This window comes from Grampus griseus, assembly GCF_964374135.1.
Source record: "Grampus griseus genome assembly, chromosome: 3".
NCBI classification, from domain to species: Eukaryota; Metazoa; Chordata; class Mammalia; order Artiodactyla; family Delphinidae; genus Grampus; species Grampus griseus.
Window position 1 is genome coordinate 60,926,820 of NC_139019.1, and position 24,344 is coordinate 60,951,163.

Here is a 24,344-nt window from a genome sequence, read left to right on the forward strand (position 1 = left end):
AATAGCTGTTGGCCTGTGAACCTAGGCAAGAATGACCAGCCAACACAATCCAGACCAAGGTCCGTGGGCCCAGCTCAGTCCTGTGTGGCTGGTCAGTGGAATAGACCTGCAGGTGTGGCTCTTGTCACTCTAAGACTGGCTTCAGGACAGATCCTGCTGATGAGCCCAGGGCACCGCCCTCAGTTCTCCAGGAGAGTGCACCTGAGTGGAGCCAAGGGGGTGTGCCCAACTCACAGCACAGCGGCCACACACGTCCAGTCTGCTTGCAAGGGCAGTGGAGAGCCGGGGTAAGTCATGGCCTTGGGAGTGTCCTCTGATGAAAAAGAACCTGCAGGCTTATAAAATAACTTTTGTGTGAAACGTTGGTGTGTTGAAAAGCAGTTCTGTGTGCTTTTCTCCTTGGTGTGGATCAGCAGTGCTGAGGCAGCAGGCGTGACACAGAAGTGTGAGCAGAGATGGTCTGGAATTCCCAAACTCCAGGGAAACTAAAGGTGACAGCCAGCCTAGTGAAGAGGACAGGAGTTGGGGGCCGGTGGCGGTGGGGCAGGAAGGCGCCCGAAGGCAGCAGTGTCCCACCTGTGGTGGCGGCAGCCCAGCAGGTGCCCCTTGTCGCAGGGACCTAATCCTGGCTCCAGCCGGGTGGTCAGTGGAGCTGCAAGGTCTTCTGGGTGAGGAGACCCCACAGTCCTGAGCTGTTCTTTGCTGTGTTTGGTCATCTCCCCCCATCCAAGGGGAGAAATCTAGATGAGGTTTAAGAATTAGTGTTTTAAGAATGTGGATCTCGTAGTTGAGATCTTGCAACACATGTTTTCAGCACAAGGTGTTACGGTGAATGGAAGAATTTAACGCCTTTTCAAGGAGTGTATCTCCATGTGAGCAGAACTAGAGAATAAATGGGTCTTAAATTAAAAAATTTTAAAAAAAGATCTTGCTGTGATTTATGTCAAAGAGTGTTCTGCTTATGTTTTCCTCTGAGAGCTTTATAGGGTCTGACCTTACATTTTAGGTCTTTAATCCATTTTGAGTTTATTCTTGTGTATGGTGTTAGGGAGTATTCTAATTTCATTCTTTTACATGTAGCTGTCCAGTTTTCCCAGCACCACTCATTGAATAGACTGTCTTTTCTCCATTGTATAGTCTCGCCTACTTTGTCATAGATTAGGTGGCCATAGGTGCGTGAGTTTATCTCTGGGCTTTCTATCCTGTTCCATTGATTTATATTTCTGTTTTTGTGCCAGTACCATACTGTTTTGAATACTGAAGCTTTGTAGTATAGTTAAAGCAGATCTAAGTTAAATGGAAGTTGGGGGAGGGCTGTTAGGGAAGGCTTTTTCAAGAAAATAATGTCAAAGTTAGCATTTGATGAATGAGTAAGAATTAGCAAAGAAGAGGGAAAGGGTATATGACAGGAGTAGCAAGCAGGGTGGCAGCATTTTATGTACCAAGAAGAGCACAAAAGATTCTAAAGTGAGAGAGAATATGGAAAGTTGGTTTGAAAATTAAGTAAGGCTGATTCATTCGGCGTGGAGAAGAGCAGCAAAAGATAAACAAGAGAGTAAGGGCCCAGAACATAACCTTATAAGGTCATACTAAAGAATCTGGATTTTTCCTAAGTGTATTTAACAGACTTATCAGGTAAGTGACCTACTCAATCATATTTACCTTTTAAAAAGATTATAAAAAAAAATCACTGTGATTGCAACATGGACAATGTAATAGAGAGGGGCAGGGCTAGGGCCACGCAGATAAGGGGAGTGTGATTGTAATACAGGAGAAAAATGGTTGTGGTCTACTCAAGAGTGGTAGCTGTGGGAATGAAGAGATATAGATAAAATTGATTATTTTAACCAGGGTGAATAATGGATGTGGGAAGATAAGGGAGCTGGAGAATCCAAAGGTAACTGGGCAGATGGTGGTGTGGTAGTGCCAGTGCCTGAGATAAGGAGACCAGGAAGAGTGTGGGAAAGAGAAAATATAAAATTAGGACCTTATTATACTGGAGGTGCCTATGTGACATTAAAGTGGAAATGTCCAGAAGTACCCAGACCTAGAGTTCAAAAGGAAGATATATATGAGGGAATCAGGAACATACTGATGTAACTGGGGTCATAGGAGTGAAGGAGGCTGCTCATTGGAGTGTTTACAAAGTGAAAAGGGAAAAAAGCCCCAGGTAGAGCCCCAGAGAACATTTGAGAGAGGGTAAGCTACACTAATGCAAGAAGTATTGACACAACTGTCTTTTGTTAAAATTGGTGTATAACTGACATATAACATCATTATATTAGTTCGGGTGTACAACATAACGATTCGACATTTATATGTATTGCAAAATGATCCCCACAATGCCCACCACCATACAGAGTTACAAAAATTTTTTTATTGTGATGAGAAATTTTCTGTCTTATTTACCACTATATCCCTGTCATGCAGACAGTATATGTCATATATCAGTGGCTCAATCAATTTCTGTTACATAAATAACAAAGGAAGAAAAAAACAAAAATAAGACTGAGAAGGAGTAAAGAGGGGAAGACCAGAGTACTGGTCTTCTGAAGGGAAGTAAAGAAGGGAAACCAGAGTACTGCAGTATCACTGTAGCCAAGGAAAGAAAGTAGGATAGAAAGCTTTTCAAGGAGGGGAAAGTAATTCTGTCAACGGCTGCTAGTAAGTAAAGATAAAGACTGTTAGATATTATGAGTGACCTTTGTTTCACTGCTGATGAACTCTTTCGAGAAGTCTGGCTCCTAGGGAGGGAAATGAGATAAAGGGTTTTTTGCTGTTGATTCTTTAAGATATTAGTGACTTCAGCATGTTTGAATACTTTTGGGAATAAACTTGAAAAGAGATTAAAGAGAAAAGACAAACACTTAACAAAGGGATGGGATTCGTACACAGATAGAATGATGCCTTTAAATAAAAGGTTAAGATCTTTGATTCTAAGAGGAAGTAATGAGTACAGTAAGAATAAAGATGCATGTAAATCTCTAGGTTTGATGGCGCTTGGGACACAAAGAGCATGTGATTCTGTCATTAGCCAGGGAAGACTTCAGGAAAGAAGTAATGATTAAGAAGAGACCTAAAAATTGAGGACTAAGTAAGTATTATTCAAAGCAGTATGCTGGGGAATGTTCTAGTCAGAGGAAACTGCATATTTAGAAAAGGGCTGAAGGGAGATTTTATATTAAATAATTGATATATTTACCAATCCTAAAAACATAGACTAGGGAAGTTAGCTTGAGCCTGGATTTAACCCTTGGCTAAACTTCCTTTACTCCTCAGGCTGCTGCTGATAAAGTTCAGGGAATACTTTCTACCCTGAGAGGCCACTCTAGTTATCCCAATCAGTACTCTCTCTAACAATTATGGATTAGAAGTATTTGAAGAACTGAGCACTGATTCATCAGCCTGTCATTCAGCTATGAATCAAACACTTTTTGAGTAACTACTAAGTTCAAGGCACCATCCTGCATTCTGAAGACTGCAAAGAGAATAAAGCATGTTGTGTCACTCTCAAGGAGCTTAAGTCCCTTCATGGATAGAGTAAGTGAAATGTTACCTGAGGCCCAGAGCCCAAAGCAAATATTTACTCCTTCTTTCTACCCCTTATTCCCCATCTTTCTGTTGTCTTATGTCTCTTCCATCTACATATCTCTCACTGATCCCTCCCCTTCTTCTCCCAACCTTGCTGGTCATAAAATTAAAGTGTAGAAAAATTTTAATATTTATTCTATTTAGTAAACTGTTTCATATTTCTAAGACCTTTAAACAAAAATCAGGTAATGTCAACATTTTATATTCTAAAGAAAAGAAAATAAACTAAGTTATTTCTGTAAAAGGTCCTCAATGATTTTTTTCCCTATATGTCATTGGTCTCCAAGAAAATACAGAAGACATTTGGGGACTTAACATTTGAGGACTTAACTCTCAGTAAATACCCCAAAATGTTCATGTAATAGAATTTTAATTTTGCTGAAATACAGTTATGGTTATGAGCTGTGGTATTCAGGAACAAGTCACCAATATGGTGAATGAGTCTGACAACTGTCCAGAATCCAATCTCAGCGTAGCTGTTCTGTTCTTTCTTTTGTCTGTGTGTGTGATATAACTCTAGTAAATGAACTAACCACAAACCAACAAAAACCCATTTTGTTTCTTTGAGGAAAAAGAGCCAGAAAAGAAAGTCAATTGCTATTGGCAGTGATAACAGTAAGTAAAGGAATCTAAGAAAATTACTGCGTTTGCAAATGTGGGGGATTTGAAAAGATCTTGGAACACATTCCTTAACAAAACATAAACTGTCTATTGTATTTTCCTCCACTTCCATGCCATTTTCTAGCAACATGACAAATAATAGCTGGAAAATTAATTGGTCTGAGACCTGGAATAACTATCAGAGTTCTTAAAGATTTGATAATCAACTACAGAATTAAGGTATTTAATCACACCATTAGACTCAAAAGACTAGCTAGGAAAAATAAATGCCAGAGTCAAAAGTTATTGCCTTACTAAAGGATAGCATGTTAACGGTTAGAGGCATGGACTAAGAAACCTAAACCCTAGATTGGAGAGCCTCTATTTTGCCTCTTAATATCTGTGTACCCTTTTGAAAGTCACTTAATTTCTGTTAGCCAGGTCCTTGGAGAAGCAGACACTAAGATGGGATAAAACTTGCGAGGATTCTGTCAGTGCAAATATCCATGAGACAGAAAATGGGAAGGGAGCTGGAGAAGGTTGGGAGGGTCATCAGACCATGATGCAAGTCTGAGCCTGAATGAAAGAAAGAGTGAGGACAGGTTAGAAGGAAGCATCCTAGACTGCCATACAGTTTTAGGAAGGTTTGGCAAGGCCACTGGGGAGTCCTCAGGCCAAAGGTGGCTGTTACGGGAATCCCATGTCCCTCAGGAAAAGGTCTGTCTGCCACTAGCTGTCAGCAGCTCATGGGAAGCAAGGCTTTGGGAAAAATGTAGTAACAGATTTCACAGTCCAGTAGCAGGGGCCCTTGGTTAATTATACTCCCTGCATGTGGAAGTCTTCAAGTTCCATTCTCACGGCTACCACAACCTCTTCTGATTTTCACATCTATAAATTCTCTATTTTTGTCCTTCCTACTTTACAAGTTGTCCCAAATATCATGATAGGCACTAGGGATATAATGGTGAAAAAAGAGCAACACGGTCTCTGCCCTCAGAGAACATACACTCTAATGGAAAGATCCAGAGAAGCAAAGAGGCAATTAAATACTGTGTGGATTAGTCAGACTGTCACTCACCTACAAATCTAGACTTCTTAGTATGACATACACAACTGTATCCTAAATTATTTTATCAACCATTCTCTTACTATCTCCTCAGTACCCACATACCCTAGATGCTCCAGCCATCACAAACGTTTTTACTCACCCCTGAATATAATATACTGATTCACACCTCCATGCTTTTATACATATAGTTCTATCTAGAATGTGACTTCTGCAAGATCCCACTCAAATGTCAGTTGTCATAAGCCTCCTCTAACCCTAGAGCACTGGTTCTCAACAAGGACAATTTTATTCCCTACCTACCAGTGGAGCATTTGACAATGTCTGGAGACCATTTTGGTTGCCACAAGTGTGTGTGCATGTGTGTGTTGGGGGGAGGGGTGGAGAGGGAAGGTGAGCTACTGACATCTAGTGGGTAGAGGCCAGGCTTACTGCTAAACACCCTACAATATAAAGGAAAGCCTTCGCCCAGTCCCCAACAAAGAATTACCCAGGGCAAAATGTCAAAAGTGTAAAGGTTGAAAAACTCTGTCCTAGATGCAGTTTGTCATAACCTGGTCTGGGTTCATGAAGCATTCTGACCTTACTCACAAGGCCTTTGTCTTTCTCTGAAACCATAAGCTCCTATAAAACAGAAGGTGATATTCATCTTTCATATCCAATGACCTCACATGGTCTCGTCACTTTTACAAATTTGTCAAAGTAAAATAAAGGTATAAGTCAGTGCACTGGTGGTACTCAACAGGTGATCTCATCCTGGCTCTACCACTTCCTAGCTGTTTATCTTTGGGAAAATTATTAAACTCAATTTCTTCATCTGTAAAATGGGGCTCACTGCAATTATTTCATGTACAGATTATGAGGGTGAAGTGACACATACATGAAATGCTTAGCTATGTATGACACATAGTGAAAGCTCAAAAAATATCAACATTGCTGTTCCCATGACCTTTTAGGTTGTCAAAAGAAGCAAAGGGAAGCTAAAGATGGGAGCAGGAGGTAGTGAGAAGAAATTTTAGAAGCAAAAAACATTAGTATTCAGCAAGTCAATTTTAAAAGTGATATATGTCTGCCTTTCCCTTTTCAGCGTTTTTCTCATCACTCATTGGGTTTAAGGTAGTACTTTAATATTTATTTGTAATTCAGAGCAATGCTATAATACTTATTTTAATTCAAAATACTGTCCTTCCTACTAAAATGAATTTAATTTAGGTCACAAACTTAGTTTATCTAAGGGCAGTAGCACTGTATTCTAAATGAAGTATCACTAATTTCACAATTTTATACATCAAATAAGGAAGACACTGGTCTGAATTTTCACAATGAGTATAAACCTGAACATCTGATCTTATGTGATGTTAAGCTACGATATATCATGCGTTATGTGTTAAACAGCACTTATGAATGTTCATTCAAGTGAAAACTGGTGATGGTGTGAGAAGTTGATTTTGGCAAAAATTGCATAACAAAGTTCTGGTGAACAGTGGTTAATGTTTAGCATAGAGCCGTGCACATAGTACATGTTCAAAAAATAGCTACTGAAATAAATCCAATGAAGGAATCCTCAGAACTGGGAAAATTTATGACAGTCCAGATTGGCAATAGTATTAGTACCTGACAGAGTGGTTCCAGTTATCAATTCTCACATCTTCTCTCACCAAAACTGCTCAAATCTGTTTATTGGAAAATATTTTTCTCATGAGAAGAAAGGGACTTTCAAGGGCTGTAGCAGCCAGTTAAAACTGCAAGAAAGGTAAGCTTCTATATGCCTGCTGCTAGGGAAAGAACTGGCTGTTGATGTCTTCAAATTTACTGGCCACCTCTTGTTCCAATGGTAGTAAAACCTGCATATGAAGAGTGAATGGGTTATTTTTGTTTTGGCTGTATTGGGTCTTTGCTGCTGCGCGAGGGCTTTCTCTAGTTGCGGTGAGTGGGGGTTACTCTTCGTTGTGGTGTGCGGGCTTCTCTTGTTGCAGAGCATGGGCTCTAGGCATGCTGGCCTCAGCAGTTGCAGCATGCGCACTTAGTAGTTCTGGCCAGCAGGTTCTAGAGTGCAGGCTCAGTAGTTGTGGCGCATGGGCTTGGCTGCTCTGCGGCATATGGGATCTTCCCCGATCAGGAACCGAACCCGTGTCCCCTGCACTGGCAGGTGGATTCTTAACCATTGTGCCACCAGGGAAGTCCCGAAGAGTGAATGGTTTTTGTCCACTTGGTTCCCAACAGAGAATTTCAGCCTTTAGAAGCATCTCAAACTTGCCACTCAAGACCTATTTCAATATTTCTAATTTATGAAACCAAAATTTCAGCCAAGTGGAACATTAAACTGGAGAATACATTTCAAAAATAAGATGGAAAAAAAGGATTTACCTTATTTTACTTTTACAGAAAACATCTATTCCAGAAGAAAGGATTGATTGGTATAATAATATGCACTTGACCTTTACAAAAAAAAACTATTCCTAGCAAAAAAACTATGCCCCAATACAACCTTCAGTAATAAACTTAACTCCTATGCCTAAACCTACTTTCAGATATTAACTTGGTAGTCATAATAATAAATCCACAAACTGTAAAAAGCAAACTCTCATAAATATGTTTCATTTTTTTTCTTGGTTTTGAACTGGCATGAGAAATAATAGAAATTCACTTTGCATATATATCATTCATTCCTGTGGTCACAAAAAAATGTACCATCCAGGGGCTTCCCTGGTGTCGCAGTGGTTGAGAGTCCACCTGCCGATGCAGGGAACACGGGTTTGTTTCCCTGTCCAGAAGGGTCCCACATGCTGTGGAGCAGTTGGGCCCGTGAGCCATGGCCGCTGAGCCTGCATGTCCGGAGCCTGTGCTCCACAACAGGAGAGGCCACAACAGTGAGAGGCCTGCGTACCGCAAAAAAACAAAACAAAACAAAACAAAAATGTACCATCCAGACCACAAATTAGGTACTATGCTTTTGTTTTCACTTTAAAGAATTATGAAAGGCCCCAATTTTTGGTGAAGTCTTAATTTATCCAGATTACATACATCGCAACATTATTTAACCCAGTCAATACATTCTTCAACATTTACTTATATCATGCAATCAGCTTCTTCAAGATAAAACTGTTTTGAAAACCAACTCAAATCTCTATTAGCTTTGTATTTGGAATTACTATGAAGCATGAAACATAAAACATCCAAGAACTATTTTCTAATCTCTTCTCTAAAGAAGTACTATTAAAAGCAATGCACCTAAACAAAACTTTATTATTCTAATTCATAGGAAGTCAGCGTTAAAGTTTACTTATATTTTAAAGGAAATTACATTTTTTAAATTCTTCCTTATATATAAATACATATACATATAGGCCAAATCTTTAAGAATAAGATTTATTTCTGGAAAATAACCAACTATTTATAATACTTATAATTTCACAGATATAATACTACTGGAAATTTTCTGAAAAATATCTGGCCTTATTATGTTAAAAACTATCTTAAAATGATCACTTTTACTATATATAATGTTCTCTTTGTCAGCAAAAAATATATCAGCATTTATTACTCCCATATGACTTCTATAAAATATTTTGGTTACAATAATCAAAATGTAATATAAAATAATTTCTTATTACACTAAGAACTTATTTTGAATTTTATTCACTTTTTATACAGCAGATTCTTATTAGTTATCCATTGTACACATATTAGTGTATATATGTCAATCCCAATCAAGCATTCTTAAAGAGTACATAGACTCTAAATTTTCAGAGCAGTTAGCATTCTCAAAAGTATTCTGGAAAATGCACTGAGCTATAAGATCAAATATAGCAAGTGGCTATTACAGTTCACTGATGTATCAAAAGCTTAGAAAATGAATATAATAGTGTTAGTCTTTCTTTAAAAGGCTAATGTCTATTAACAGCTAAAAACAGGGCACAGTAGGGGATTAATACGTTGTTGTCTGAATCACTTTCATCAGTTTAAGTACCTATTAGTCCTTATTAGCAATGTGCTAGCAAGGTGCTATTGGTCTTTTAAAGTCTATTCTGCTTATTCTTAGTCTCTTTGCCCAGATAGATTCTTTGGCAATAGTATTTGAAACATAAAGTTTAGATATGTATTTTCCTTTAGCTTTTTGAATTTAAGATTTGTATTTGAAAAATGTTTTCTCCTTTTAGGACTCTGTTCAAAAGTAATTTAAATTGTTCAGCACATCTGTACACCTAATCTGTTATTATCTTATAATTTTCAACAGTATTAAAGTACTCTCCAAAATTTCTCTTAAGGGGAGATATCAAGATGAATCTTCTCAGAAACCAAAGCAAGTCATGTGCTCTCCTAAGTAAGTACACTAATGCAGAACTGAGTAAGAAAGCAATGTTCAGAAAGTAAAACTGGACTGTTTATTAAACTAACTTAGTTCTAGCATAACCAATAGTTATTCTTTGGGTATCATAAATGTATTGTTTAAAAACTAAAATTCAAATAAAGAACTGAAAAATAACTTATTGTCAAAGTTTACTAAGCCTAGTTTCAAGGATCAAGCTTTGAATAAAATCTAACAAATTTTTTTTTGTAATAGTTTAGAACAGAAAAGTCATTTTGAGGAATTCACATTTGTGCAATGACCAAGTGTAGTGTAGTAATTTTAGAAAGCTTCCTAGTTCTAGCTCTACCAGTAATCAGCTGGATAATCTGGAGCAAATTATCTCCCTCTCTTGACTGTTTTTGTTGCGGCGGGGGTAGTGTTGGGAAACTGGGAGATAGAGAATCTCTAAGGGGTATTTCATCAGCTCTACAATTTAGTGTTTCAAAAGAAAAAGATTTTCTCCTTTTAGGACTATAGTCAGAAGTGAAATTAATGTAAATTGTTTAGCATACCTGTATGCCTCATCTGTTCTTGTTATTTTCAACAATGTGGAAAGTACTCTCCTATAAAAACTAAACATACTTGGACATTTTCACTTATCTTGTTGAAGTGGTTCAGAGCAAGCCTCCCCAAAATGTGTCACCTTGGCATATGGATTATTTTGAGCTAAAAGGCAATAGAGATCCTGTGGACTCAAGAGAAACTTTTGCCCCTCACTTAACTACCAAGAAGAATTTAAATTGGGGGTCTTTCCCAGAATTAGAATTATTAGCAGAAATAAATTTTATCTGAGTGACCCATCTGTATGGCAGGGCAAACATCTAATTACCAAACATCTGTTCTTATTATCCTGTGAAATGTCCTTCCCCTCTTTGATGCCACAGACCCTTTTCCACTCCTCCTTAGCTCAGGATAGCATATATACAGTTGACCCTTGAGCAACCCAGGTTTGAACCACGAGTCACCTATACATGGATTTTCTTCAATAAATATACCTGTACCTGCCAGTTCCACACCCACAGATTCAAACAATTTTGGATCATGTACTATGTTTATGATTCTCAGTTGGCAGAATCCACAGATGAGAAATCTGCAGATATGGAGGGCCGACTGAGATGAACATTCAAGGATTTTGGCATCTGCAATAAGTCCTAGAACCAATCCCCTGTAGATACTGAGTGACAACTGTACCTCACTTTACCTGTCTTTGAACCTCTCATGTATGTGAGTTTCCTGTATGTACAAAATTTTATTTTATTTTCTCCTATTAATCTGTGTCACATCAATTTGATTATTAGACCAGTCTAAAAAACCTTTGAAGAGTAGAGGAAAATTTTTCCTTTCCAACACTTTTGGCGAGCCAGCCAGGAGATCCCACCCGGTTGGGCACTACTCATTCCCAAGCTGCTGAAGTAGGAAGATTCTGGGACCTCTGACATGAGCCAACAAAAGGTAAGAATTCTTACCACATCAGACACCCGGATCTCTACCTGCAGAGTCTGGTGGAAGAATGGTGGTGAAAGTCTCGTTTTCTCCCTTTCTCAATTTAGATTAGCAGGAAAAAATACTTATGGAACTAGTTCCTTCGGTTTAGCAACTCTTGGTTATTTGGTATGAGTACTCATGGGTTTTGTTGATCCTTTTCCTCCCAGAAATGGTCACTGTTTTCTTGTTCTATGTCTTAAGAGCTTGGCTTTGTGACTAGTGAAAATATTCTCTCTGGTCTCTGCCATCCAGGAGGTGCACTTACCAGGGTGTACCTGGTGGCCAGTTGAATAGACTAGGGTTTGGAAAATCTCTTTGTACTGCCTGTGCCAGTTCTCAAAGGAGTTTGTCCTAGTCCATAAGGGGCCTTTGCCATCTCAACCTTCATGGCTTTCAATGAAGGACTTTACTTTTTAGACTATCTTTGGAAGTGAACTTTCTGAATCTTATAAGGGCTGCATCTTTTTGCACTCTCTTATGGGACACCTCTCTCATCCCTGGTTATGCCATAATAAGAAGGCTTATTGGTTTGAGTCGCTATTGAGATTAAATTGACTATATTTGAAGACAAAACTTTTTTTCTTTCAGAGAGAGATCTCTTATCCTAAACAACTGCATACTGAAAAACAAAGTTAAGTGGAAGAAGTATAACAGCTAGCCTTAGGGACTCCCTTAACAAAAGAATAGAAATTAAACTCCACATCCAACATAAATTCCCCCTTCTAAGAATCCAAAGAGTTAAATGCACCATTTTCTGGCACACCTGCTATTTCATGTCTAAGAACTGCAGTTCTGGAAGCTGTAGACATCTTTTTCAAAAGGCCAACATCTTACCAAGCTTGTTTTCTGTTCTGAGAACTTGGCCTGGTAACCATCAGGCTGAGGACTCCAAAATATGGCTGGACAGAAATGTGGGTTGAACTCCATTTGCGGCTAGGGTCCTACCAAACTGCTGCCAGCACTCAGGGGAATTACAACCTAGAATTACAATGGCTATTATGAGGAATTGGATCATCCAACTGGATAAGATAATTCAAAAAGGGCACTTAACCTACAGATTGGGAGAAAATATTTGCAAATGATGCAACTGACATGTAGCAACATGGATGGATCTAAAGATTATCATACTAAGTGAAATAAGTCAGACAGAGAAAGACAAACATTATATGATATCACTTATATGTGGAATCTAAAAAGTAATACAAATGAACTTATTTACAAAACAGAAACAGACTCACAGACATAGAAACAAACTTATGGTTACCAAAGGGGAAAGGGGAGGGGGATAAACTAGGAGTATGGGATTAACAGATAGACACCACTATATATAATATAGATGAACAACAGTGATTTACTGTATAGCACAGGGAACTATATTCAATATCTTGTAATAACCTATAATAGAAAGGAATCTGAAAAAGAATATGTGTGTGTATGTGTGTGTATACATATATATATATACACACACATATACATATAAATGAAACACTTTGCTGTACACCTGAAACTAATACAACATTGTAAATCAACTATAGTTCAATGAAAAATAAAAAGTGCACTTAAAAGCAAGGGCTTCCAAATCAAATAGAATGGGATACCTATTTAATTGGTATGCAGGAGCCTCAAAAAGACTTCAAAATCCCAAAATAGCTTCACTGAAAGATCTGTTATAAAAGGTTTATGAAAAAATGAAGACATGGGAGCTACCTAAAACAGGAGGACACTGAGACTAACGTTACTCCTAGGGTTCCCCTCTATCCTTCTTTTCCTGAGTACTCATGTTTCACTAATTCTCTATCTAAATTGCCTTTCCACTCTGAAGAGACTATTAAACAGTTACCTTTTAAAGTAAGACCACTTGAGGCTACAGGTGATCCTCTTCAGATATCTTTCATTCCTTAGCCAAAGGCCAAACTAAGGACCATAGTTCAAAAGAATGTCTTAAAGTAGAGAGGATCCTCAAAAGTTTCTGTAAATGGATTACTTTCTGAGATTAGTGGATAATAACATGGGCAGAAAATAAGATGGGGGGCAACTGGTCTGACTGAACTTGTGCCCATAGCTGATATTCAGAGCCTGATAGAAAATTTTTTATGCCTTCTCCCCTATGTGAAAATAAAACTATGTACCCAGAGAGAAACAAGCAAATTGAGAATAATGTAGGTGGATGGGCGGATCAACCTATGACGTCATTTAAGTTACAACCCAAATCTTTTGAGGACAAATCATTGCAAAACTGGAAATGCTGCTCTAGAGGCCCATTCAAGTTCCACCCATCGCCAAACCTCCCCTATTAACTAAAAACGGCTTGTAACCTCTCTGAGAACTCTTATCCAGACCATCCCCAATACCTCAGAATGAAGGGAAAGAACAGAAACAGAGGCTTTTAAAAAATACACAGTGCTATAGAAACACCCTTGCCCAAAATCTAGTTCAAGGACAAATACAAATCTTAGGTGCCTTCTCACAGATATTTGTTTCTAAAAAAGCTTTAGCCATCTGAGCAGATAAACTTAACTTATTCCAACTGTTATTTATGACTAGTGAGTTTTGTAGTCATACCTGATTCATGGCAAAAAATTTTTTTCATAAGATCTACGTTTCTATCTGTATGTTTATTGTATGTCTATCTATGTATGTTATAGACAAGGTACTTTTTTTTTTAACCTCTGAATGGTATTGCCAAAATTCACTTATAAAAGAGCACTATGTAATTGGCATAAAATCAAACTTTTATAAATTAAGTATTTTTAAATCTCAGAAACACATCAGAAACTAACTCAAATGTTTTTTCAAGTTCCTGTGATCTATGATCATTTTTGGTAAATAAGAGCTAGTTTAAGTTCGTTGGTTTATTAATACAAGCATGTCTTTTAGAGGTATCAACATTAAGTATAATACTTTCATTCTTCCTAGGTTTAAAGTCAAATAAGTTCATGATATCTGTTACAAAATTTGTCAGCCAAAAAAAAAAACTCAGGATGATGACTGACATTGCCTAAGGTCTGATAAAGTTTTTGTAGGTAACCTGAACATGACTGTTAAGAACACATGAATTAAATAAATATAAATGAGGTAAGAGATTTAGGTGAACTTTTTAGTAATGAAAAAGTAATAAAGAACTTTCTTTTATGATTAAAGAGTTTCCCAAATCTCCTTGGTAACTTACACCCTTAAAGTTTTGCTAAATTAAGTTAAATAATGGTTAAGTTAAATTCATTGGATATCTAGGTCATTTCTAAATAAGATAAAACACAGAAAAATTAATTATTAAACATAGGTTTATCTACTTTTGGATTTCTATTACAGAGAAACTAAAGAAAAAAAATGGGTATGAGAAGCAAACATGTCTTCTGCCACAATGAAAGACTGTAATATTTAAAAGGGTACATGTTTCTAGAAATTATGAAATGTATTCATAAATTTGACAATCTAATGCCAGTTTAATAGTTCATAATTGCTTAATTCTTATTTCTCACTAGAAATTAAGGTTTCTAAGGATTAAAAATACTAGTTAATGTATGTAATTAAGCCTATACATACAATATACAGGAAATAATAGGAGAAACAACTCTGTATGCAAGAAAACTAGGATATGTTTTTGGCCAAGGAGAATATGAGATATGGAGATGTGGTTTTGCTTACAGAGAGAGAGAGAGAGAGAGAGAGAGAGATGGAGTTTTAACTTGTGTGGTCAAGAAGGCTAAAATAATGAATTTTATTATAAGAGTTATGAAATTAAGCTTAAAAATCAACAGTGTCCTTACTTAAAACTGGAACTTAATTTTTTTCATCTGTTAAAAGGACAAAGTTCTGTTGGACTATTGGTCATTTCCTGATAAGAGATTATGAAAGATTTTTTATCTTTTAAGTAATCTGCCTAGAAAGCCAAGATTTTGTGTATTTTAATTTTGTCTTGATCAGGTCTTTGATTACTTTAGGAAAACTGAGTCCTCAATACTAAAAGAGCTAAATTTTGCTTTCAACTGTGTAACCTTTTGTATTTGCCTTTGTAATCTTGTATTATCACTTTGGTCAAATAGATAATTAAGTATTGTTTCATAATGATCTGTAATCCTATTTAGTCAAGTGTCCAAACCTTTTAATATTTTTGACAAACTTCCCAAAACCAAATACTAAAGTCCTTCTGACCTCTCGCTAAATTTGGGATTTTTCAGAGGGCCCCTAAAACATCTCAAAGGATTTGCTCTTCTTATAAAAAGAGAGATACTACATTAACTAGGCTTATTTGGTATGTTAAATTACGTGGTAAGCATCGTCAAATAAGTGATGCTAAAACCTTCTTACATTACATTTGTGTAGATCTGTTATTAACATAATTGCTCCTGAAATAATAAGAAATTCTTACAAGTCTGATGTGTCTTGGTATTATGTTATCAGCCATAATTCTAGTTACTATCCTAAAATGTTGAATGTCACAGAAATAACCAAACTTCCTGGTCAATTCCATTATAATGAACTCTCATCAAATCTGTAATAACGTATATTTAAATCATTTGTTATTTACAGTTACTGTTGTACTCTGATGCTTTACAAAAATGTTCCTATAAAAATGTTCCTGTAAAAATGTTTCATCTTCAAGGAGATTCACAGAAAAGACCTGAGAAATACTCTAGAATGCAGGTTTTTGATAAGTTTAGGATCTACATAACATGGAACTGGGTAAAAATTACTAAAACTTTAATAGAAAACTGATTCATAAAGCTGCTAACCTAAGATGAAGATCAACAACAATTAATTACAAGAGACTACATGAGCTAATAAGGATGATAATTTTTATGACTTCTCATGATGGTTCTCTAATGTTTTGTTTTTCAGATATAAGGAAACCTTTCCTCTTAAGCTCACTATGACTTTCAGCAATTTGGTAAATTATACCTTTGGAAGCAGAACTGAATCATTTATTTCTTTCTCCCTATCCGATCCTTCCAGAATTTGGAAACTCGTAGTGAATATTCTTATTTACATGGCAGTATAGTTACTTGCATAAATTCAAAAGGAATCTGCTCTACTTATAACAGGATACAACTGGAAACATTGGTTGTATTGCCAAGGCTTTGGCTGGAATGTCATGTTTGAGAATGTCCATAGACTCAGGTATGACCAAACAGCTTTAAGGAACTAAGACTGACTTTATAGAGACAATAAAGCCCCCTGGAAAAACAGCTTGGTAACTTGCTTACAGGGTTCACAGCAGCCTTACCAGACGAGTCAGGAAGGTCACTTCCTGGCAGGTACAGGTACCTTGGGATTTTGGGGGGCCTCAAGAAGGGAGGAATTCACCCAAGTCTACAGGTATTACATGAGAGTCTTATGACAAGCTCTTGGCTTGGCTTCCTGGGCTTGAGAAGTAATATTTTAAAATTCCTTCTGAGACTCCTTTTTTTTTCTTGTAATAACCTATTCTTTTTTTTTTAAATACATCTTTATTGGAGGGTAATTGCTTAACAATGCTGTGTTAGTTTCTGTTGTACAACAAAGTGAATCAGCCACATGCATACAAAAAATATGGAACACTTCATGAATTTGCGTGTCATCCTTGCACAGGGGCCATGCTAATCTTCTCTGTATCATCTCAATTTCAGTATATGTGCTGATGAAGCAAGCACTGAGACTCCTTTTGAAAAAGTTCTAGGAAAGCAGATTTAAAAGAGCCTATATGATCAATTGCTATTATTGCTACACTTATGTAAATAACCAGAACAAGTTTATTGAATTTAGACTTATTTTGCAAACAAGGTACTCTTACTTTGGCTACCTTTAGTTAAAATGGAGGTAATTTTAGAGAAAAAATTATGTTTCATTAATACACCTTTGTGAATATTAGATTCTATACTGTTTTTGTTTTTTTTCTTAATTGGGGTATAACTGATTTACAATGTTGTGCTAGTTTCAGGTGTACAGAAAAGTGAATCTGTTATACATATACATATATACACTCTTTTAGATTCTCTGCCCCATACACCATTACAGAGTATTGAGTAGAGTTCCCTGTGCTATACAGAAGGTCCTTATTAGTTATCTATTTCATATATAGTAGTGTGTATATGTCAATCCCAATCTTCCAATTTATCCCTCCCCCCCCATTAGCCTCCAGTAACCATAAGTTTATTTTCTACAACTGTAACTCTATTTTGGTTTTGTAGATAAGTTCACCTGTAGCCTTTTTTTAGATTCCACATATAAGTGATATATTTGTCTTTCTGTGTCTGTGTTATTTCACTCAATATGATAATCTCTAGGTCCATCCATGTTGTTGCAAATGGCATTATTTTGTTCTTTTTTATGGCTGAGTACCTATGGGTGCATGTATCTTTTCAAATTATGGTTTTCTCCAGATATATGTCCAGAAGTGGGATTGCTGGGTTATATGGTAGCTCTATTTTCAGTTTTTTAAGGAACGTCCATACTGTTCTCCATAGTGGCTGTACCAATTTGCATTCCCACCAACGGTGTAGTTGGGTTCCCTTTTCTCCACACCCTCTTCAGCAGTTATTGTTTGTAGATTTTTTGATGATGGCCATTCTGACTGGTGTGAGGTGATACCTCATTATAGTTTTGATCTGCATTTCTCTAATAATTAGTGATGTTGAGCAGCCTTTTTTTTAATCAATCTTACTTTTTTTTTTTTTTAGATGTTGGGAGTAGGTGTTTATTAATTTATTTATTTTTGCTGTGTTGGGTCTTCGTTTCTGTGCGAGGGCTTTCTCTAGTTGTGGCAAGCGGGGGCCACTCTTCATAGCGGTGCGCAGGCCTCTCACTATTGCGGCCTCTCTTGTTGCGGAGCACAGGCTCCAGACCCGCAGGCTCAGTAGTTGTGGCTCATGGGCCTAGTTGCTCCGCAGCATGTGGGATCCTCCCAGACCAGGGCTCGAACCCGTGTCCCCTGCATTAGCAGGCAGATTCTCAACCACTGCGCCACCAGGGAAGCCCCTGTTGAGCATCTTTTCATGTGCTTTTTGGCCATCTGTGTGTCTTCTCTGGAGAAATGTCTATTTAGATCTTCTGCCCTTTTTTGATTGGGTTATTTGTTTTTTTGATATTGAGCTGCATGAGCTGTTTGTATATTTTGAAGATTAATCCCTTGCTGGTTGCTTCGTTAGCAAATATTTTCTCTCATTCTGAGGGTTGCCTTTTTGTTTTGTTTATGGTTTCCTTTGCTGTGCAAACGCTTTTAAGTTTAATTAGGTTCCATTTGTCTATTTTTGTTTTTATTTTCATTATTCTAGGAGGTGGATCAAAAAAAAATCTTGCTGTGATTTATGTCAGAGAGTGTCCTCCCTATGTTTTCCTCTAAAAGTTTTACAGTATCCAGCCTTACATTTAGGTCTTTAATCCATTCTGAGTTTATTTTTGTGTATGGTGTTAGGGTGTGTTCAATTTCATTCTTTTACATGTAGCTGTCCAGTTTTCCCAGCACTACTTACTGAAGAGACTGTCTTTTCTCCATTGTATATTCTTGCTTCTTTTGTCATAGATTATGTGACTGTAAGTGCATGGGGTTATCTCTGCACTTTCTATCCTGTTCCACTGATCTATATTTCTATTTTTGTGCCAGTACCATACTGTTTTGATGACTGTAGCTTTGTAGTATAGTCTGAAGTCAGGGAGCCTGATACCTCCAGCTCCATTTTTCTTTCTCAGGATTGCTTTGGCTATTATGGTCTTTTGTGTTTCCATACAAATTGGAAAATTTTTTGTTCTAAATCTGTGAAAACTGCCATTGGTAGTCTGATAGGGATTGCACTGAATCTGTAGATTGCTTTGGATAGTACAGTCATTTTCACAATATTCATTCTTCCAATCCCAAAACATGGTATATCTCTCCATCTGTTTGTGTCATCTTTTATTTCACCAGTATCTTATAGTTTTCTGAGTACAGGTCTTTTGCCTCCTTAGGTAGGTTTATTTCTAGGTATTTTATTCTTTGTGATGAAATGGTGAATGGGATTGTTTCCTTAATCTCTCTTTCTGATCTTTCATTGTTAGTGTATAGGAATACAAGAGATTTCTGTGTATTAATTTTGTATCCTGCAACTTTACCAAATTCGTTGATGAGCTCTAATAGTCTTCCAATAGCATCTTTATGATTTTCTATGTATAGTATCATGTCATCTGCAAACAGTGAGAGTTTTACTTCTTTTCCAATTTGAATTCCTTTTATTTCTTTTTCTTCTCTGATAGTCGTGGCTAGGACTTCCAAAACTGTTGAATAAAAGTGGCGAGAATGGACATCCTTGTCTTGTTCCTGATCTTAGAGGAAATGCTTTCAGCTTTTCACCATTGAGTATGATGTTAGCTATAGGTTTGTCATATATGGTCTTTATTATGTTGAGGAAGGTTCCCTTTAAGCCCACTTTCTAGAGGGTTTTTTTTTTCTTTTATCATAACTTTGTCAAAAGCTTTTTCTGCATCTATTGCAATGATCATACGGTTTCTATTCTTCAGTTTGTTAATGTGGTGTATCACATTGATTGATTTGTGTATATTGGAGAATCCTTGCATCCCTGAGATAAATCCCACTTGATCTTGGTGTATGACCCTTTTAATGTATTGTTGGATTCTGTTTGCTAGTATTTTGTTGAGGATTTTTGCATCTATGTTCATCAGGGATACTGGCCTGTAGTTTTCTTTTTTTGTGACATCTTTGTCTGGTTTTGGTATCAGGGTGATGGTGGCCTCATTGAATGAACTTGGGAGGTCCTCAGCAATCTTTTGGAAGAGTTTCAGAAGGGTAGGTGTTAGCTCTTCTTTAAATGTTTGATAGAATTCGTCTGTGAAGCCATCTGGTCCTGGACTTTTTGTTTCTTGGAAGATTTTTAATCACAGTTTCAATTTCAGTACTTGTGATTGGTCTGTTCATATTTTCTATTTCTTCCTGGTTCAGTCTTGGAAGGTTGTGTCTTTTTAAGAATTTGTCCATTTCTTCTAGGTTGTCCATTTTATTGGCATATAGTTGCCTGTAGTAATCTCTTATGATCCTTTATATTTGTGTGGTGTCAGTTGTAACTTCCCTTTTTCATTTCTAAAATTGTTGATTTGAATCCTCTCCCTTTTTTTCTTGATAAGTCTGTCTAAAGGTTTATTGATTTATCTTCTCAAAGAACCAGCTTTTAGTTTCGTTGATCTTTGCTGTTGTTTTCTTTGTCTCTAGTTCATTTATTTCTGCTCTGATCTTTATGACTTCTTTCCTTCTACTAACTTTGGGTTTTGTTTGTTCTTCCTTCTCTAGTTGCTTTAGGTGTAAGGATAGGTTGTTTGAGATTTTTCTTGTGTCTTGAGGTAAGATTGTATTGCTATAAACTTCTCTCTTAGAACTGCTTTTGCTACGTCCCATAGGCCTTGGATTGTCATGTTTTCGTTGTCATTTGTCTCTAGGTATTTTTTGATTTCCTTTTTGATTTTTCCAGTGATCCACTGATTCTTTAGTAACATATAGTTTAGCCTCCATGTGTTTGTATATTTTACAGTTTTTTTTTTTTCTGTAATTATTCTTATCTCATAGTGTTGTGGTCAGAAAAGATGCTTGATATGATTTCAAGTTTCTTAAATTTATCAAGGCTTGACTTGTGACCCAAGATGTGATCTATCCTGGAGAATGTTCCGTGTGCACTTGAGAAGAAAGTGTGTTCTGCTGCTTTCAGATGGAATGTCCTATAAACATCAATTAAGTCTATCTGTTCTAATGTCATTAATGTCATTTAAGGCTTGTGTTTCCTTATTAATTTTCTGTCTGTATAGTCTATCCATTAGTGTAAGTGGGGTGTTGAAGTCCCCTACTATTGTAAACTGGACTGAGTCCTGAATTCTTTTAATTTCCTCCAATATTTGGCTACAACTCTCCAAACTAATGTTTACAATTTTTCTCCCACCCTTCTGATTTGGAGTCATTGAGAACTAAAACTGCCATTTTTCCAAAGCCATACAAGCTAAAGTTAGACAACTTGATACAAACTTCAGAGAAATCACAACAGCTCATGTATGGACAATCTTTGTGCCTACTGCTGTATGGCCATTCAAAACAATCACCAAAGACATACAAACTGCAAACCAGGAAAATCTATGAGATTGTCACTACCTGCCCTCACTCCATCTGAAGATGCTTAGAGACAGACATCTAGAAATTCTCAGCTGCCTGCCTTCAGAATTCAGAAATTGGGATTACAGTCTGCCCCCAATTAACTACTATTTTTCTTTTATTTCCATAAAAATGCCTCTTGTTAAACACCTGACTGCTTGCACCATAGGCCTACCTTGGGAAACCCACCTGCATCACTGCCTCCTGAAATGAGACACAACTGTTTAACTGAACTGACTTACTCGCAGGACTAAGACACTGATTCAGTGAGATAAAGTAAACTACCAAACTCAACTTCTGGACTGTGAAACTTCTTGGGGAAGTTGCAAAGGTGGGACGGAAGGGGTTCCAAATGAGCCTCCCTAAAATGTGCCACCTTGGCATGTGGATTGATTTGAGCTAAAAGCCAATCAAGACCCTGAAGACTCAAGAGAAACTTCTGCCCCTCCCTTAACTACAAAGAAGAATTTAAATTGGGGGTCTTTCTCAGAATCAGAATTATTAGCAGAAATAAATTTTATCTGAGTGACCCATCTGTATGGCAGGGCAAACATCTAATTACCAAACATCTGCTCTTCTTATTGTCCTGTAAATTGCCCTCCTCTCCTTTGAAGTCCCAGGTCCCTTTCCATTCCTTAGCCCAGGATGCCATGTGCACCTCATTTTACCCTTCTGTCTTTGACACTCTCAGGTATGTGGGGTTCCTGTATGTACAAAGTTAAATTTGACTTTCTCTTGTTAATCTGTCTCATGTCAATTTAGTTATTAGACCAGCTGAAAGAACCTTTAAAGGGTAGAGGAAAATTTTTCCTTCCCAACACAGCTTAATTCTTTCCAAACCAAAAAGATGTTAAACTGCATGTTGACAAAACACTGTATTAAATCATTAGTGGAATTATAAATAGATAAAACTCTTTGGAGGGCAACTTGCCAGTATCTCTCAAAATTTAAAACACATAAGCCACTTGAGCCAGTGAATGCTAGCAGAAAGCCACCCCAAGATAGGTCACTTTATCATATGGATAATTTTGGGCTGAAGGCAACAGAGAAAAAGCAGATACAAAAAAGTCATCTGCCCTCCCCAACTTACCTAAAAGCTGGACCTAAATTTCTAACAATGCCTTCCCTCCCCTCTCTACCACAAGACAGAAGTTAACCACCAGATTAATCACTCTAGACTCTTTAACAGCCCAGAGAGGCACCAGAGGAATCTACATAGCAAACCTACTTATTAGCCCTTACCATACAATAGTTACCCCCCAAATATTTACCTTCTCACAATCTGCCAGAAACTCAAAGTCCTTTTCCTTTGTATTATCCCTTCTCTACAAATCTATTGTTCTTTTGTTAAGATGCTATATAAGGCCAAGTGCTAACCATCCTTTCGAGTTATTACTGAATATTCCTGTTTTTGTGTTAATAAACTTGTGTAGTTTCTTTCTTGTTAATCTGTCTTTTGTCTAATTTACAGGGTCCCAACCAGAGTATTTAGGAGGGTAGAGAAAAAAGTTTCTCCTCCCCTACACCAACAGTTCCACTTGTAGGAATTTATTCTACAGATATACCTGCACATTTGCAAAACAAAACACATACAGGAAAACTCACTGAGGTATCTTTCAGAATAAAATACTGGAACAATATAGAGGTTCATCAATAGAAAACTGGGTTTTAGAAAATATGTTATGTCCATAAAGAATACTCTAAAAGAAATTGAGGCTGCTCTATATATCCTAATATGAAAGAACAAAAAATGCAATGTGCAAAAACAGTGTCTACAGAGTATATTACTGTATGGTCATGCCACTCAAGGTGGCTGTTCTCTTGTTCTCTGTACAACCCCTGCTTGACCAGTGCCTGCTTCACCTACACCCTACTCACTGGACTGACCTTCCCGTATACTTGCCCCAGGGCCCATCTAGTGATTGTTCTTATCAAAGGGGCAGTGAGGGGCACGCACCTCTGCTAGTTTCCCTGGTAAATGATAAGCCAACCTGACATCAATTCCCCCTGTAACTGGCAATCACCCCCTACCCCACCTCTGGTGAAGACCGCCACCATGTCCTGCCCGCCATCTGCGACACACAGTGGGGTGTCATTCCAGGACCCTGCTTCAGACACGTAAGATTCCCTCTATCCATTAAACCACTGATGTCTCTGTTGCTGACTCCAGGCTCTTTCTTCAGTCTTGAAACTGGGCAAATACAGGCCTTGCAGGCCTGCAGGGTGCAGCCCAACAACTCTCATCTGTTTTTTGTTTTTAAAGACATAAATGTAAATACTTGTGCATGTACAGAACATCTCTAGAAGGATACACACACACACAAATGAGTAATGATGTTGACTTTGAGAGGGAAAAACTGGGTGGCTAGTGGATAGGGGTGGCAGACTCATGTTTTACTGTGTATCTATCTTTTGGTAACTCTGGAATTTTGTGCCATGTCTATACTGAAAATAGTTCAAAAGACTGTTTAAATATATTAAAGAGAGATGAAGGATACGATACTGTTTCTGTTCTCAAGGAACTTAAAATGTCACAGAGAGTAAATTCATTCATTTAGTAATATTTACCAATAGTCCTTTTTTATACCAGGCCTCTGGGGGATATATCCCTGCCTTCATGGAGCTTACTTCCTAGAGGAGAGTTATGTATAATATTATGGTGGCCAGAGAAAGAGAGTATAGTCCAAGTAAAGCAATAATAAGAGAGCAGACTTCTGACAATCTCAATTTTCACATCACTATTCAGAAGTAAAAACAGTCTAGGTTCCCCTAAAATAGATTAGCAGTAGCAAAAAGAACAGTGACAGACATAAGTACAAGTTACTAGAAGCAGGAACACAAAGAGTTACATTAATGGCTGACAATATTACCTGAAAGCAAGAGACAGAAAAAATTTAAAGTAAACACGAAACCAAGCTGTCACAATATAATTCAAGCATTCTCCAATTAGGGACTCAGTTACACTGCAAAGATGTTAATTATAGTCAAGTTTTTAGGATCTCAGTAGGCATGTTTTCCATGGGAAAAATGCTATACATACTTGGTGTTAAGCTTCATAAACCATCCCACAAAAGGTTATTTAACACTATTAAGTATGTGCATGCAATACTTTCTACAGGATATTATGTATACTATGGATTACTATGCTTCTA

At 37.2% G+C, this 24,344-nt stretch overlaps 1 protein-coding gene across 1 annotated transcript in view; it reads right to left on the bottom strand.

Annotated features, from left to right (window-relative positions):
- Nucleotides 1–24,344, bottom strand: part of TBCA (tubulin folding cofactor A) — a 102,119-nt gene that overhangs the window by 55,529 nt on the left and 22,246 nt on the right. The window lies entirely within an intron of this gene.